Raw genomic sequence first — 15,550 nt, 5'->3', positions numbered from 1 at the left:
ACTTAGAAGGTACAGAAGAATCAATCAACAAAGTACGTATGACATCTAAGAGATGACAATAAACATTACAAAATAACTATACTAACCCTGAGAAATAACAGGAGTCACACCCTAAACGTCAGTATGCACAATCTCAAAATAGTTAGAGGCACGACTACCATACACAGGAAAAGGTAAAGTTTTACTTTTACCAAGAAGACAAGTAGCACAACCAAAAAGAAACAGCAGAAGAAGAAAAGGAATCTTTATTGCCCAAAAAATCCATGTTTCATAAGATGAGTTAAGACAAGAGAATTAGCTCACTTCACACACTTAGCTCATTTCCTCACTTTTCCAAGAGCAAACAGAGAGAGTTCTTAAGAAAAAACTGGGTAGCTTAGTGTTCTAGCATTCCAAGCCTTTGTAAGGCTCAATATTCTTGTATTTTGTTTATTTGAGTGTAAACTGATGAATATTTCTTGGATTTATGATGGATGAAAGTTGGTGTTTTTGGTTGAATGGTTCGGTGTTGGTAGATTTGGAGGTTTGCGATGAACTTTGGATGTTTGATGAAACTTTTGGTGAAATTTTTAGTAGATCTTGCTACGATAAAGTGTTAACATGTTTATATGCAAATTACACTTTGATTCAATGCATGTTAACTTTTTATAAAAGATTTTTGCATGATCTTCAAAGTGTTAGAAAACGATTGGCTCAAAATAGTTTCTACTTTGGCTTAGTTTGTGATTTTGGTTCTAGGGACTTGAACCTATGGCTTTGATTTTCATATATTTTTTTCTTGAGGCTTTGATCTATGGATCTAAAATACATTTTTGAGGGGTTATGATTCAAATATTTATTGAAATGTTGATGAACATGCAAGAGTTTGTTTTCAACTCAATCTAGAGGCTCTCGGGTTTGATCTTATGTTTTGATGAAAATATTTTCAGGACATGCAAGATTTATTGCTTAAATCAAGATAGAACTTGAATGTGAGTATATGTTCATATTATTTGGAGATTTTTGCATAAAAATCAAGAATCTAGTCACTTTGTTTCAAGTCCAAAGCATGTTATACTCAGTTTCATGGTTTTTATGCAAACCAATTGTTCTAAGTTGTATTTTGTGATTTTTGATTGTTTAGTCAAACATGCTATAACTTAAGTTTGGATGATGAAGATGTTAGGGGAGTACCTTTTGGAGTCCGTAGAGTTGCTTGGAAAGTATTAGACTAAGAACATCAAGAGTTGGTTCTATTTGACCTTATCGTGATGTTTTGGCATTTTTTATGATGTAGTGAGTTTAACTTTTTATGAAACGTGTAAATTGGTTTCTTAACATGATTTGAGAACTAGGGATGTGATTTTTGGATTTATGATAAAATTTACATGAGGAATGTAAATTATGGTAAGTTTTGGAGTTCATTTACAAAATCCTTATTTTAGGGGCAAATTTGTAAGTTCCCACAAGTAGGGGTAACTTTGCAAATTTAGCCCTAAGTTAGTAAGTTTCATTTAAGGTTCTAGTCAGATATTCTAACCCTATAAAATATCTCATATCAGTTCACGATCTTTTTACACTTGCTTTATGTTACACTACAATTATGTAAGTTAACTTCTAACTTACTCTTGGTATATTTATATATGTACGGTGGTAAAAGTTATACTATTTATATATTTGTAACTTACTGTAATTTTTATAATATATCTTGCCATGTTCTTAGTTATTTGTTACACATTATCTATGACATGAATGCCCATGTCATCTATTATTGTTACACACTTATCTATTATATGAATGCCATGTCACTATCACATGCCATGAATGACAGGCCATCTATTACGTGTTATTCTATTATGTGCCATCAATGCCATGTCAATTGTTACATTTTTATCTATTACATGCCACGAATGTCATGTCATCTGTTACATGAGTATGTCATGAAATACATCTAAGTCATGCATGAGTTGTGGCACCGCATCCCTCATAAAAGACTCGAGAGGTACAGTGGTGCCAAGGATGTTGACCGATTGGTTAACACGTATAAGAATGGTTGGCATGCAGTAATCCAAAGGAAAGCACAAGTGATGAATGTACAAAAGTGCACTCTAAATACCCTATTATTGGATTAAAAAGCGAAAATGTGAATAGAATTAATGGAAATTAATGTGTATTCTTGAATTGAATTTTTATTTACTTTGGGATACTCCTAAACAGATATTCATGTTTAATTTCAGAGTTTATAAAAGAGCAAGTCAAAACCTAGTCAAATTCAAAAGAGAACTTTCATGGGGTTTGAAAGTAATTTGGATCAAGAAAAAAAGAAAAAATAAATCACAAAAGGAAACCACAAGAAGTCCAAGTCTGAAATTTGCTGGGAGACAGCCTGGACATACTTTAGTATTTTGATCGTAACTTTCTACTCAGATATTGGATTGATACGATTCTTGATGCATTAGAAAGCTATCTTAAAGAGATATAAATTTGTATCCCCCACGATGAGTCCTAAAATTTAGGTATTTGTTTATGCAGAAATTATGAAGACATTAGGTATTCTTTCCTACCCTATATAAGCATATCATTAGCACGAAATAGAGGAGGAGGAGAGGTACAAGAGACAGATTTGAAGAGAGGAGAAAATCACTTCCATGGCTGCCGTTCATTTCAATTTTTCTCTAGAGAGTTTTGTTGTTCATTATATTTATGGGTAACTAAATTCGTAAGTAGGGTTAGGGATAAACTTGCACATTAGATGGTATTTTTAATTTATTTTTAATTTATGTATTTGATTTTCAATTACTAAAACTCTTTTGTTTTATCATTCTCAATTCATTGTTGATGTTTTCTTTTCCAAATAATTATAGAATTTATTCTGTTTATGGATTCAGTCATGCTTTTTCTATTGAATGGATTGGTTCTTTGATTATGTTTGGATTAATTATTTATCTATATTGATTTAACTCTTTGGTGCAATATCGCTCCCTTAGTATATTGTCGTCGTTGGATTTTCTCAAAAAGGATAATAATTTACGTATTTTAAAAGTGGTGAATGATTTTTCAAAAGATTACATTTGATTTAATTTTAGTCTATAAATCTATACCTTCCGTTTGAAAATTTTTGGAGTTGAGTTCCCAATTGAGTTATTCAATAAATTAAGAATAATTAAAATACCGTATTTGTGCAAGGGAAACCCGACGCGCTACTGTTCTTCAAATTTGAGTACTTCTTCCATTAGTAACTTTGTTTCACTTCAATTTGCATTTAAAATTAATCTTTGTTCTCCATTAATCATTTAATATTTTTCTTTAGTTTCTTTATTTATTCTGCTATTTTTTTAATTTGTCTCCTTGTGGAATCGACATCCGAAAGATGTGCTACAACTACCGCATTATTCTTTGGGTATAATCAAATTTGGGCACCATTGCCGAGGAGACAGTAGAATAAGCGCTAGATAGTTTTTCTTATCAATAGTTTGTAAAGGCGGTAATTTCGTTTCCTCTTTTAGCTTGCTGCATCTTTATTTTATTTTTTTTTTCTTTTGTAGTTTTTTAATTTTCTCTACCTTGTATTCACAGGTATAGAGACACATTGAGTCAGTTTGCTCGTAGACCTGTATTAGAGTTAGAGCTAGAGTCTAATGTTTCTAATAATTTGTTTGATAATCCATCTAGTCCCAAAAAAATGAGTGTGCACCAAGATCAACCTAGGACTCTACATGAGTACCTTCACCCTACATGCATAGCAACTCCATCATGCATTATATTTCCACCAAATATTCCTCCAATGGATTTCAAACCAGGTATAATACAACTTTTCCCTACTTTTCATGGTTTAGAGAGTGAAAACCCATATGTGCATATTAGGTAGTTTGAAGAGGTTATTGCTACATTTCATGGTCAACCTGGCACTGTAGATGTTGTCGACTTAAGTTTTTTTCTTTCTCACTAAAGGATAAAGTGAAGAGTTGGATGTATTCATTGAGACCACGATCGATTGGGTCATGTGCTAATATGACCCAAATTTTTTTCAATAAATACTTTCCTCATCATAAGACTAATATTTTGAAAAGGCAAATCTCAACTTTTACACAAAAGGATAGTGAGACTTTGTATCAAGCATGGGAACGTTTTAAAGAGTTACTTAGCTTGATTCCCCATCATGATTATGAAAGCTGGCATCTAATTAGCTATTTTTATGAAAATCTCACTCCTAGAGAGCGTCAATTTGTTGAAATGTTGTGTAATAGTGAGTTTTTGCATAAGGACCCAGATGAGGCAATACAGTATCTGAATGAACTTGAAGAAAAAGCTCATAATTAGGTAGAACCAAATGCTTTTGATAGTACCAATTGAGCACGCTCCAAACAAACTCATTCTAATGGAGGCATCTTCATCTCAAAGAAGAAGATAACTTGAAGGCAAGGATGGAGGGCCTAACTAGAGAGTTAGAGGCATTGAAGATGAAGGAAACTATGGCAACTCATATTATTCCCCAAGTTGATGTCTTTAAACTTTGTTTTATTTGTCAAGAGTAGATCATCTTGCACAAGATTGCTTAACACTTCTTGAGATGAGAGTAGTGTGAGGAACATTGCAATTCTCTTGGCATGTATAAAAAATCATTTCACCCTACTCAGATACATACAATTCTGGTAGGAGAAATCATCCAAACTTTAGCTAGAAGTCTGAAAACCAACCACCTGCACAACCCCCTAGATCATATCCTGCAGCATATCATGCATCTTCTTCTTCTAGGAGCTCCTTAGAAGATTCTTTACATGCTTTTATTGAGGCACAGAATAAAACTAATCAAAAGTTTGAATATTTGATTATGCAATTTGTTGAAGAAAACAAGAAGATAAAGAGTCACATATCCAAGATGATGAGATACTTGAGTGTGAATGAGTGTGGCAAGTTCCCTTCTCGTCCTCAATCCACACCCCAAGGTCAACATATGGCGCAAGAAAATTTGAAAGTGGTCAATGTCATTGTGACAAGAAGTGGTAAGTCGTTACACATCCCAACAACTGCTAAGCCAGAGGATGTTGAAAAGGAACAAAACAATGATAGTACCGAGTTCCGCAACGAAGGTGAGGTAATTAAGAGTCCAGTTAAGGTACCATTGGGTCAAGCTTTAAGATCTGGTATGTGAACTTTAGATTCTAATAATGAAATCTTGGAGAACCTCAGGCAAGTAAAGATTAACGTTTCTCTTTTGCATGTTATTAAACAAGTTTCCACTTATGCAAAAGTTCTTAAATATTTATGTACAGTTAAGAGGAAGCACCACGTTAAGAAGACAACATTTCTAATAGAGCAAGTTAGTGCTCTAATTGAACAGCGAATTCCTCCTAAGTACAAAGATCCTGGTTGTCCAACAATTGCATGTAGTATTGGTAATCAAGATTTTGGAGAAGCCTTGCTAGATTTAGGAGCTAGTGTTAATTTGATGCCTTATTCCATTTTTTTGCAACTTGGTTTGGGTGAAATTAAGCCTACTTCTATTCTGTTTTAGTTGGTTGATCGTTTAGTTAAGAAACCAAAAGGGATAGTTGAGGATGTTTTAATCCAAATTGATAAGTTTTATTATCCTGTTGATTTCTTAATTTTGGACACTCAGTTAGTTGTTGAGTCTAACTCTAAGGTTCCTCTCATATTAGGTAGACCCTTCCTTGCTACGGCTAATGCACATATAAATTGCAAGAATGGGTTGATGAAACTATCTTTTGGAAACATGACCATGGGGGTCAACATTTTTCATATTGAGAAACAGCCAATAGATGACGAGTGCCACCAAACGTACATGATTGAAGCACTCATAGACAAGGGAGTTCACACAACTCATGATTTTGATCCCCTTGAATATTCCCTTGTTAATTATGAGTTTGATACTATTAGTGATTTATCTGATGTTGCTGATATTTGTGCTATTTTTTATAATACTCAGGTTTATGGCACACGGGCTTGGCAACCGAAATTTGAGGAGTTGCCTAACAAAGATGAAAGACAGATTACTATAAGTATGAAAGCACCAAGAGTTAAATTGAAACATTTGCCTAAGTCTAAAATTTATAAGGTTAAAATGAAAGCGATTCATGGTAAAAATATTCTTAGGAAGAGTTTTGAGCCTAGTGATCGAGTATACTTATATGATTTTGGACTTCACAAGCACCAAGGAAAACTTCGGTCTAGGTGGACTAGTCCATTTGTAGTAAAACATGCTTTTGAAAATGGGGTGGTGGAAATAGAGGATCCTAAGAATGGTTAGATTTTTAAAGTAAATGGTCAATACCTTAAAGTATTAATTGATAGGCAAGTTTCAAATGTGGAAGACATTTCACTTATGGATCCGGTCTATCAACCTTAATCACACCGCGCAGGTATTTTTTCTTTATTTGTTTTGTTTGTTTTGTTCTATTTTTGTTTTCTCTTATTTTCTTTCTTTTCCTTTTTGTTTGTTGTTATTTTCTTTGTTTTTGTTTGCAGGTTAGTTTCATTTTATCATTTATGGTTACCATCTTTGGCGCTTAGCGAGTTCCCATGTCACTATTCAGATGTATTCTACCCTTTTTAGTTACTCCCTATTCAATTTTGATTCTTAAACATTGAGGACAATGTTTCATTTAAGTTGGGGGTGGTGGTGCAAATTCAATATTTAAAATGTTCATTGGAACTCTATGGCATATTTTTTTAAATTTGCATCACACATGCATCATTTTCTAATGTGTACTTATTCTCATTCATAACCATCTTCGTCCATCAAACCTACCATAATCATTTTATGTTGAAGCATTCACAAAACCCATAATGTAGTCATCCAAGTTTTGTGGTAAGATGGTGGTTTGGCAAATGTAGTTAGAGAACTCTTTTGCTTAAGTATTCTTGTGAGTTTAAGAGAGGATTGAGAGCCTACACATGTAGTAAATTGTGATAATTATTCATTGATCAATTGAATTGGGCACTTCTTTTGAGAATATCATTACATGGTCTGTCGTAAGATGGTGGATATACTTTGGATATGACGAAAGTCAAATTAGGATCAACGTTTGAACCTTTCAAGCTAACCCTTTTCATCATAGACCACTAGTAGCCAACTTTGAGCCAATAAATACATATAACTTTTTCTTTTCATATGCCCACATCAATGCCTCTCCACAGTGGAGTATACCCTATAAGTTAATTTGTCTACCCTTTTTACTTCCAAGTGTATACTGGGTGTGAAATTTATATTTTCTTTCTTTTGTTTTATCATTTTCAATTAAAAAAGAAAAAAGAAAAAAAGTGAAGAGTACAAGTTCCAAAGTGCTCAATTGAGTAGGCTTCAAAGGATTCAAAAAAAGGGGGGGTCAAGGTTGGGTAGAAATGGCAAGAATACCAAAGTGGCTTGTGTTTGTTCATCAAATTGTTCGAAAAAAAAGAGGAAGAAGAAGGAAAATAATTATTATTCAATGATCTGAATAGTTAGAGAGTAAATGAAGCGGAAAGTGTGGTCTATTGAAATATTTAATAAGATTCCCTTTGTATGTACTTGGAAGTTTTTGAATCATTTTTATCATTTTCTTTCTTATAGCCCCGAAACCAAGCCACATTACAACCATTTGTGTTGACCATTTTGATCCTATGTAAGCTTTTGGAAAGAGTGGTGGAAGTTTCATTTTTTAGTGTTCCTATCATAAGATCAATGTTTGATTGTTGCTTGTACATAATTATCTAATTTCCCATGAGAGTGTGTGTACACCCATTGTTAACTCTATAGAGAGAATTCTCAAACGAAACACTTTTATACCTGTGAGTTATGGAGTTGAACCTCTTGCTTGAGATGTTCTTGATGTTGCATGTGTCAGGGCTTCTAGTAAGATGGTTGTGGGTTGGAGCACACACACACACATTGTGAATTGCTATAGGTAGATTGATCTTGATGGGTTACTGGATTCCTTAGATTATTTTGATATGTGAATATGGAAACTATAAATTGATGGACTATTTCAGTATTTTCTTTAATCTCTTCCATTTCTTTTGCATGAAAATTGCTAGGGACTAGTAGTGCGTAAGTTGGGGGGTGTGATGAGTGTACGAAAGTGCACTCTAAATACCCTATTATTGGATTAAAATGTTAAAATATGAATAGAATTAATGGAAATTAATGTGTATTCTTGAATTGAATTTTTATTTACTTTGGGATACTCCTAAGTAGATTTTCATGTTTAATTTAAGAGTTTATAAAAGAGCAAGTCAAAGCCTAGTCAAATTCAAAGAAGAACTTTCATGGGGTTTGAGAGCAATTTGAATCAAGAAAAAAAGAAGAAAGAAATTACAAAAAGAAATCACAAGAAGTCCAATTTCAAAATTCGTTGGGAGACAGCCTAGATATAATTTAGTATTTTAATCGTAACTTTCTATTAAGATATTGGATTAATATGATTCTTGATGTGTTTGAAAGCTATCTTAAAGAGCTAAAAATTTGTCTCTAATAAGGATTTCCAAATTCGAAACTTAAAGCACGTACATGGCTGCCACGATGAGTCCTAAATTTTAGGTGATATTTTTATGTGGAAATTATGAAGATATTAAGGTTTCTTTCCTACCCTATATAAGCATATCATTAGCATAAAATAGGTGAAGAGGAGAGGCACAAGAGATAGATTTGAAGAGAGGAGAAAATCACTTCCATGGCCGCCGTTCACTTCAGTTTTTCTCTGGAGATTTTTGTTATCCATTATATTTATGGATAACTAAATTCTCAAGTAGGGCTAGGGATAAACTTGGACATTAGATGGTATTTTTAGTTATGTATTTGATTTTCAATTACTAAAACTCTTTTGTTTTATCATTCTCAATTCATTGTTGATGTTTTCTTCTCCGAATAATCATAGAGTTTATTCTGTTTATGGATTCAATCATACTTTTTCTATTGAATGGATTGGTTCTTTCATTATGTTGGATCAATTATTTATCTATATTGATTTAGTTCTTTGCTGCAATATCACTCTTTGAGTATACTGCCATTGTTGGATTTTCTCAATAGGGATAATGATTTACGTATTTTAAAAGTGGTGAATGATTTTTCAAAGGGTTATATTTAGTTTAATTTTAGTTTATAAATCTATACTTTCCGATTGGGAATTTCGATAGTTGATTTCCCAATTGAGCTATTCAATGAATTAAGAATAATTAAAATACTGGATTTGTGCAAGAGATTCCCGACACTCTACTGTTCATCAAATTTGAGTACTTATTCCATTAGTAACTTTGCTTCACTTCAATTTACATTTAAAATTAATCTTTGTTCTCCATTAATCATTTCATATTTTTCTTTAGTTTCTTTGTTCGTTCTATTATTCTTTTAATTTGTCTCCCTGTGGAATTGACACCCCAAAGTTATGCTACAACTACCGCCTTATTTTTTGGGCATAATCAACAAGTGTATGGAATTGGGCTTAAAACAATGCAATAGACATATAAATGGAACACGTTGTAATAACAATGTAAGCATGTATGTACCAAAAACTAAACTTAATACAAAAGTGGCTTCTCACCCTTCAGAACCTCAAAGCATTACATTGTTTAGGATACATAAGGTTAATTGCCATAGGTGGCTCACTAGGTTACAAACGAGCACTCATCTCAGTTATGAAAATCCTACAAAAGGGCACAGAGTAGCTATGATGAACACTTGTGTTAAGACGAGTCCTAGTCTCCTTAGTCAGACCTATACTCATCTTCCTTAGGTGTCATATTAGGGTCTGGACCTGCATCAAAGTCTATGGTCCCAAGAACGAAGTCATAGGTAGGTTAGGTCACTACGACAAGATCGTTAATGAAAGATAATCCTATCGAAGATGCCATGAAAATATTTCATTTAAAACCTAGTGAGGAATCACCCTCTCTGCGAAATCACATATATACAAAGGCATGGCGATGAATCACCCTCTTAGGATGTAGCCCTTTTTTATGAAAAAAAGATAAAAGCTCAATAGTATCATTATGGTGAGGAGTTACCCATCTCTATAAAATAGAAAATTCGTAAAAACCAGTATTAGGTTAAGTATCATTCTTTGCTCATGCGTTTCATTTCCACCATTGCTCATAGGCACACTTTTGCTCATAGGCACACTTTTGCTCAAAGGCACACGCTTGCTCATAGGCATACACTTGCTCATAGGCACTAACTGAAACTTGTTGCTCGAGGGATGCTACTCTACCCAGCCACAATTGACTCAAAGATACCAACATGGGACACACTGGGAGATCCCATATCTCAACTATCAGGTGAGGCCAAATACGACATCGTTCCACCCCACTCCCCATGATGCATTCTCCTTCTCATGTGATGAATGTGGTAACGCTTTACGGATGGTCCTGGATAATTCTTTATCCTATACTATGATGATAGACTTTCACTGACTCCACAAACTTGTAGACATACACACAGGTATCCAGGGTTCCCATACAAGATATCATCATCAAGCAAAAGTAATAAAAAGCACCAAAAACATTGAAAGCATAAGAAGTCAGCAAGTAAATATAGGTGAAACATAGTTTTGGAAATATTTATTTATGCTTATAGAAAAAGGAGGGAAAAGGTTATAGAAATGATGCAATGTCTTCCACACAAACCATTCACCCTACGATATATAGCATTGTCTTTTCTAACATATCACTGACTCTAGGAATGCTTAGATAGGATTCTTTCATCCTTGTCAAGTCATACTGCAGGATGACAGAGACAGGTGACTAGGGCATGGTCTACATGACTTGTTGTGTTAGTAGTCGTCTTTAATTCCTCTTTGGTGACTAATCCTTTCTCACCTTGGGCTATTAGTGCTTAACTTGCCTGAGCTCATCCGTCCATCCAGCTCCTCGTTCTCTTACTAATCCTTTCTCACCTTGGCTGAGTAACTTGCCTAAGCTCATCTATCCCTCCAACTCCTCATTCTCTTCCTCAAAGAAGACAACTTTTCTAGCTCATCTGATATGGCTGTGTTCCTCATCTTTACCTTGCTCAAGGACATCTCAGTTGGATTCCCACGTGGTGCCTACCTGCCCAAATGTTGGACTAGCTGCACTCGGTGTCTCTTAGTACTGGCTCCTAAGACCATTGAAATGCTTCTCGCCTTTACTTTTCCTTTAACTCCACAAATAGTCTATCCCCTTTCTCATTAGGTAGCACCCTCACATTAGTATTTTATTTTATCACGAGTCTAAGTGCTAGGATGAGAAATTATTATAGTGGAACCCATTTGTAGTGTTTAAATTGGATGTGGAATCTCCTGGTTGATGAAATACAATCAACAGGCTTCAAATGGGACCTAAGTAACTAGTCACCAAAGCAAAGTCAGGCACCCAATATGGGTGGTGACACCTACACTTTTAATAAGTTTTATCAGTTCAGTTATCATGATGCATTAACAATTGGCGAAAATACCTATGATTTGATGTTGTACTAGTAGGAACACACAACCATTGGAGAGTTATGGAGCATCTTCAGTTTCCAGTTAATCAAACATGTATATTTTAACAAGATCTCTTGTTCATGTTAAGTTCATGTCAATTCACATTATATTCATGTTAAGTCATGTTATTTTCAAGTCAAGATCATGTTGTATTATTATTCAAGTCATGTCATGCATGTTTAAGCCCATTTCATGAAGAATACGTGTCATTTACTGTCATGCATGCCTATTCATATCATTCGTAGCTTAGGAGCCTTACTTGTTGAGATTTTATAATTTGACTATGGTAGTCCTAACTACCATTTCCCTTGAAATGGAAGATGATCTGTCAGGACTTGGATGATCCATACATGCCCAACTAGACGATTGAATAGACCATGGCGTGATGACAAGGAGCTGATAGCGTCAATACTCCATTTTCTAGATATGATTTTGGGTATTATAGCCAAGTTGTGTGATCTGCTCAGTGATTTAGTTCAGTAGTTTATGGAGCATTTATGGAGCATTATCTCAAGTACCTATTTTGATACAGACTTCTTATAAGTTTTGGAGATATGAATATTATGATATCATGATTACGTTTTGGGATATAGTATTTCTTGTACATTAATTATTACCCAAAGAAAAAAATTATCTGTGACACCCCTGATATTTCTCATAAGGAACCTTGTTTACAATTTGTGTGGATGGTGATTTCTAATTTTTGCCTTTGAATTTTGGCTAAGTGTTGGAAGAGATTATTAGGTTTTTCCTAATTTTTGGTAGATGTTGGATCGTTTGGTGTATGGTTCTCTAGCCCACGAGAGGCAAATAGAAGGAAGAGGCCCATGGAATTTGGCCCTGGAGGAATTTGGGTTTTTGAAAGCCCAAGTTGAACCCAAAAAGGTGGTGGAGGTGCCACATGGCATGGAAAAAAGCTCATCATTTGAAACCTAGGAAAGTGGCAACACATGTAACTTGTCCAACATGCATAGAAGTTCTAGAAAGAAGTGAGTGGATGAGACAAAGAGAGAGGATTTGGGCATAGGGTTGCATGCTCCACATGCAAAAGCCAACACCTTGGTCGACACTTGTCATGCATGGGAAGGATTTTTTTTTTTTTTTTTTTTGAGTTCCAAGAGGGGTCTTTGCTTGGGAATGGGAAGAGTCATGATTCTAGAAGATTTTGGTAATGGAAGAAGAGGGGGTTGATGGCGTAGACAAGGAACCCCAAGGGACACACTCCACCTACACCTAGGGAAGACCAAAAATCATTGGGATGATCTAGGGTGTTCGGCAAGCACAAGGCACCCAAACAAGCACACACTCCATTCGCCACATGGTAACCATGCACATGGGTAGAAGATTTAGAGTTTTTGAAAATTACTCTTTCAGCACTAAATACAATGAACCTAGACACCTAAAGAAGGGCAAAGAAGGAAAGAGGGTTTCAGTTAAGGGAGGCTACACGCCACTTGTAAGAAGCAACCTTTGGATTTCCAATGCAATCCCTTCATAGGGAAGAGAAAGGGACTCTTTTGGCCTAGAAGCCATATGGCATCCATGCACAAGACTCTTGTTATTTCTAGAAGAGTGGGAGATGCCTATAAAAAGGAGGAGCCGAAATATGAAGAACCTTTTTGGGACAAAGTTCTAAAATTGTTTCTTAGCATCATTTGGCCATCACCATTTCTCTATCTAGTTTTCATTTTCTCTCAAAGTTTTCTCACCAACCAAACAGCACCATCGCTCCCCAAGCCCTATTTCGAAATCACCAAGGATTTGTCGTATAGCATTTGAGAAGAAAGGAAGCACACAAAGGTAAGAACCACATTACTATTCCTTGCCTATACAAGCACGGCCAAGAGAGGAAAAAAACACCTCCAAGTTTTGGTTTTAAGGTTTCTCACATGAGTACTCACTTTCACTTAGGACAACTAGGGTTTTTCTTCAAGGGGAAGAAGGAACCCGTGGTATTTTCTTGTTTTAAGCACATGAGCATGAAACTTTGGAGGGGATGATAGTCATGTCCATTATATGAAGAAATCTAGGGTTTTATTTTAAGGAGTTTTGGACCTAAGGGAGAAAGAGCTTTAAAGATTTCAGTTTCTCTTGTTTTGAGAATAACCTAGAGCACTCACTACTTCATGCTTGGCTTAGGGTTTTAAAAGAATGGATTCTCATTGCCTTGTTACTATATTTTTCAGATTTTGCTAGTTTTACTTGGACGTTGGATTTTCGTTAGTATTATGGCATCATTGACTGAGTTGCGCGAGCTACTCAATGGATTAGCCTAGTAATTGCTTTAGCTCTTACTTGTACTTAAGGAGCTTGGTCTTCAGTACTTTTATGATTATAGACATTTTGGACCCATGCTATAATTATGGATGTCTTTCATTTCAATATGTATGGATTATGTTTTAAATATTTGAGATATCTTTAGTTTGGTGCATAGTATTGCTAAAAAAAAAATTATTATCCACTACGAATATTGCATAATGTTAGATGTATGTTAGGAACATTGCATCTGCATCTTTATATGTCATGAACGGGGGTTAATAACCTTATGTTGCATATCCAAGCACTTCAAATGTCCGTCCAATCCCAAGCGAAATCTAGGGGCATCACAATAGCAATGGGGCTATCCCACAATGGTTCGGTGGTTTAAACCTAGGTGATAGAAGGGCAGCGAGAGAGAGGTTGATGATAGAGGCTATGGTGGTAATGGATGGCACAATACTGAGAGAGAAAATAGAAGAGAGAGTGGCAAGAGAGAAGGAAACCAAAGAAAATCTGTGGGGTTTAAGAGAAATTGTGAGAGTGGGCAGAGTAAAATGGGGAGAGAGGTGATGAGGCAGATGGCAACCTACATGCATACACATAACCTTACGTCATCATCTATATAATGTATAGGCAACTATACCAAAAATAGAACTATGCCTCACTTGGAACACTTTTCATCCATCTCTGGGCTCTTACGTGCCATTTACTATGCTAAAACCTTCGGGGTCTTATTCCTTAAAGTGAACCTCTGTGATTCACCTTAGGGTTAAGACACTAAGACCTCAATCTCATTCTTCGACTCCCACATTCTGACACATGATTCCGACTGACAGAGTCATGTGTTCCAACATTAGACTATATACTCGTCACTACCTTCATGTATCCTAGCCCATACTCAATCCTCATTCTCATCCAAACTGGCTACATGAATTCAAGCCAAATTTGGGGCTAAAATACCATGTAACCATGCTAAGAACAGATTACCAATTATATATGGTGAACCTGTCTGGCACACATGTCTCGCCTAAGGCACATGTACCTTATCCCTTTTATCACCTAAGAGCAACTTATAATTCCAACGGACGCTCGCTTGTTGATTGAGCTGAATTATTGCATTTTTAATGCTTTTGGAACCAATATATATTAATTCTTTCATTACTTTATCATTGGTTTTATATGGAAAAATGAATAAATCAAAGTTGTGATTTTAATTGATTAAAAGCATGAATTTCTGCTTTAATTTTATCAACTGTTGATTACTATGGATTATGGTACATATCACTCGAGCAGCGACTTTTTGCCGCTCGAGCGAATTCAAGCAGATTCAAACGCTCGACTTCTGCTCGACAGTGGGCTCGAGCGGGTGTGCAGGAAAGGAGATCGCTCAAGCGGAGGCATTTGGCCACTCAAGCAAAGTCAAGCATAGTGGAACGCTCGATGTTCGCTCGACCCTCCGCTTGAGCGATTTAGGCAATGTCGAACGCTAGATGTTCGCTCGACACTCCGCTCGAGTGGATATCGCATTTTACAGATTAGTGTTTATTCCGCTGTCAGAGTATAAAAATGATTTTTTACATCTTATGGCCGACTTTTGTCCTGGAAAACTCTGTTTTGATTAGAGAAACACTTAGAATTTATTTTTTCTTTAATTTTCATTCAGATTCAAAGAGGAGGATTCATACAATTGATCATTCACGCAGCTACACAATTTCCACTGGATCATTCACTCACACTGCAACAGATTGAAGAACTCCTTGAGGGGTCCAATTGCCACTGCAGCTCAACCTCCTCCACCGCTTCGAATCTTCATCTCCATTCAATTGGCTTGATCTTTTTAATTCCCTACTTGCTATTTC

The 15,550-nt window shown here is 35.4% G+C and overlaps 1 non-coding gene across 1 annotated transcript; it reads right to left on the bottom strand.

Annotated features, from left to right (window-relative positions):
• Positions 1–4,038: 4,038 nt before the first annotated feature.
• Positions 4,039–4,144, bottom strand: LOC122290650. The gene has a single exon (XR_006236510.1). It is a non-coding gene; the product is annotated as a small nucleolar RNA R71 (small nucleolar RNA).
• Between the last annotated feature and the right edge of the window lie 11,406 nt (positions 4,145–15,550).

Source organism: Carya illinoinensis, chromosome 12 (assembly GCF_018687715.1).
Source record: "Carya illinoinensis cultivar Pawnee chromosome 12, C.illinoinensisPawnee_v1, whole genome shotgun sequence".
Classification (NCBI taxonomy): domain Eukaryota; kingdom Viridiplantae; phylum Streptophyta; class Magnoliopsida; order Fagales; family Juglandaceae; genus Carya; species Carya illinoinensis.
This window is presented reverse-complemented; position numbering and strand designations above follow the sequence as displayed.